Consider the following 3,909-nt stretch of genomic DNA (forward strand, 5'->3'; position numbering starts at 1 on the left):
CGGATTAAAAATCCCGTAACCAGCTCTTGCCTTCATAGCAATATTTAGATCTTATTTTGCAGTTCTTCTGTTTCACTTTCGCTTTCAAAGCAGGATGACTTTCTCTGTTAAATTCCTCTCACTATATTATTTCGTATGTATTATACAGGCGCGTTTTTACTCGCGATATAGGTGATCACTTGCACGATTCTTCGATGTGTTCCGAATGACATTTTCTTGAAGGCTTTTGAGTATAACGATTGACCGTGATATTTTGCTTTATGTTAAGTTAAAGGGATGGTATAGTTTTGGTTGAGATGGGGCTTCAGGATTCCAACTCTTTTTTTGGTGAAATAATGAGAAACCCCGTAAAAATGTGAAAGAACAATTTGTCGGTTGAGAATGATAAGGGCGTTAAGTGACCACAAAACCCATATCAGTGTTCGAGAAGACTTAAAGCCCTTCTCATTCTCAACAGATGAATTCTAAGAGGAATCCAAGGTTTATTTGATTAAAATCGGTTTTGAATGGGCTGAGATATCCAAAACAAAGGAATCCTATAGCAAAAGGTGGGACCCACCTTTTATTAGGATCGCTTTTTTTTTTTTTTTTTTTTACTTTGTTTGGATATTTCGGCCATTTCAAATCAATTTTCATCATTATAAACTTTTAATTCCTCTTTATAGAATGGCATGCTCTTCAGCATCTCGTGGTTTCTACGTATCTTAAATTTGAAAAAAAAAAAAGAAGCTGAATCTTCATCTCAACCAATACTACAAGTTGTATACCATCCCTTTAAGCCATTTTGGCATCTGTAGAAGGGTTTAGGAATCACATTCCTGATAAAAACGAACCCATCAGCACTAATGGTCAAGACTCATTAGGTATGAAATTATTTGTTGTGGTGTCCCAAAGGGTGCCCTTCTTGGCCAACTATTATCATTTTATTTTGTAATGTAAACATTATTCATTGCAGATCCTTCATTTTCTGTCCTTTGCAAATAATACAAATCTATTTCTCTCACACCCTATGCCCAATACATTATACATACATATTAAAATAATAACAAACTGAACTTTGTCCAGTCTTCGATCCATCCTAAGTAATCGCTAGATATTGATAGAACACATTAATATATGTACGAACTCCTAACATGTTATTTCTGTTCATGTAAACGACATCAAGATTTTAAGATTTCAGTAGCGATTTATCACGCAAAATTCGTGTCACACTTTTAAAGCAAAATTTTCTCCAGTACCACAAGAATACGCCTATAAGCTGAAACATAACTTTCTCACCGACATTGCAAACTACATGCTCGACTATGATTTCCACATATTTCAACTAGAATGCTAGCTTGTGGGGTAACTCATCCAAACTTCCGCTTGATTCGTTTTTTGTTCTTCAAAACGCGCTTTAGAATTAACCATGCCGGGTACCTGATACAGGCTCTTTTCTTTTTCCAAATTAAAAGTTCTGAAAATTATAGATTTATTTGAAAATGACAGGGAATTTACGTGCTTAAATGTTCCTCTAATGAGCTTCCTGATGTCTTCCTATAACAAAATGTTTAAAACACACACAGATATTTGTCCATAACTATCCAACCCTCTGACGTGACGCTTATCACCTTCCACGCACTCGAACAATCTCCGCAGAGGGAGAGAGAGAAAAAAAATAAATAGTGATCTCCCCGTAGAAGCCACATGTTGCTCATTATTATCATCCTTCAAAAGCGTCAATAAAGACAGCATATTATATTGAATAGTTACAACACTCAAATTCATTAATATTCTTCTTTATCATGTACTAGTATACGGGTCGTGCCGTCCTCTCGATTGGTTGTTGCCATGCGAACAAACCTGTGCCCAGCTCTCGAAATTCTGTCTGTAGCAGTGTTCACCTTCATTCTGATGGCGCGACGGCAGGTATGATAGCAATGTTTCGCGGGTCTCAATATAACATGCTGGCTTGTAAGAAAGATTACTCAGAATCCTCAGTAGGCCCTACATGTTTGTTTTTTTTTTCAATATACTTTCCTTATATCTTGTGTGCACCCTATTTAGTTCTAACTGCTCTGATTCCATTACTCACTTCAGGCGAATATTGTTTCAATATTCCTATCATAAATAACCGTTGAGTTGACAGCGGCGTGAGGTTTATTTTGTTCTTAACACTTGAGCAGTATTTGTTGTACCACAAGCATTATTTTCATTTTCTTTTAAAGACAATGATTATTTTATGCAGGCCCCCTTTGTTAGTCAGTTTTTACGGGAAAGGGCTACCATGTGAATAATGATAATGATAAAAATAATGACGACTGTAGTATTGATACATTGTACAACATTTTGTATGTGAACTATGCCTCAGGAAAACACTTAACTTAACGAGAGGTATAAATAAGTAGGCGTACCTGCCCGATATCTATGCCCTATACCAAATGCAAATTTCAGTAAATGAAATTTAGATTGAATTTAAAAGTGTCAAAGGTTTGGCTGATTCTGATGTTTCCCGGTTGTTCATCCTTCCACCCCGTGTGTACTTTTGGAAAGATGAGGAAGTTCAAGTTCGAATTTATTCGTTTTTCCACAATAAAATCATACAGACATAAATCTCACTTTCTTGAGTGACAGAAACAATGTATGTAAATTCGTACAAAGAAACCAACAATAATGAGAAAAACTAATAGTATCAATACATTGCAATTGTTGCAGAAGTAACGGAAATGAAAGAATTGTCAATATGCACTGTGTGAAAAAAACGGAGGGACCCACTAAAAAGACGATGCTTGTAGAGTGTGGGCCCCTCTTGTATCCCCTCTTGTAGGAAAATAGCATCTGATGATCAAATTGTTTCACATAGATGGAGTGGCAGAGCCACAGAAACACTGAAAGACCATGTTATTATACAATGATTTGAAAATACATGTAATACAATATTTAACGGATATCGAGTTGTATAAGAGTGAACGCAAAAGGCGTGCCTGATGTTGAGCGTTGATAATGGAGCCTTTATAGTGTTTTGCAATCCTTGAAGTTATAGATTGAGATTGGGATAACTGGTAAACTGTGCACTCCCGAAATCTCTAAACCCGAAGAAATGGGAGACTGCGTGAGTATAGTCATACCTGCAGATACAACCATAGTCGAACAAATAAATAAAAAATCACCATATCTTTTTAGGGAGAGAGTTTGGAATATGAACTTAACGTGGATCATTAAAGTGCGAATTGAGCTGATTTGAAAGGGAACGCAAACAACCTAATTGAAACACAACAAATAGTATGCTCACTGGGTTTATGTTGCCATCAGATCCTATGGCCGATTATTCTTATAGTATGAGTTGGTAGAAATATCCTTGAATCATGGTGAATCTATATATGAAAGATGAAGATATCGGCATTGAAACTGGGCGACAACTCGCCGGGTCCTGATATTACGACAATCATACCGATGAACACTAGAACCTCAGCCAGAGCTCACCCGTCCCGCATCGTTCGTGCTCAGCTTGAAGCTCGGGATTGTTAGCTCATATGAAATAGAGCAACACAGAATTATACGGGGAGCTGATGTCTTTCATGAGATATCGAAAATTTCACCTGTTGAAGAACTTTGCCAAATATTATGTAGCCGAATTGATAACAGAATGTATATATATATATATATATATATATATATATATATATATATATATATATATAAAATATGTATAACTTATTATAGGGGCCTACTCATGACATTCAGTGAAGCTGAATCAAGTTGGAAATGAGAACAAAATATTATCAGGTCGATGTTAATGCAAATTTTCATTCTGTTCTGCTTTGATTTTAGTTATCATAACAATTGTTTTTTTTTTTTTAAATAAATATTATCCCTCTGCCGCTCCCTAAAATGAAAGATTGGTATATATATATATTCATACACGATGGG

The sequence above is a fragment of the Diadema setosum genome, chromosome 4 (assembly GCF_964275005.1).
Source record: "Diadema setosum chromosome 4, eeDiaSeto1, whole genome shotgun sequence".
NCBI classification, from domain to species: domain Eukaryota; kingdom Metazoa; phylum Echinodermata; class Echinoidea; order Diadematoida; family Diadematidae; genus Diadema; species Diadema setosum.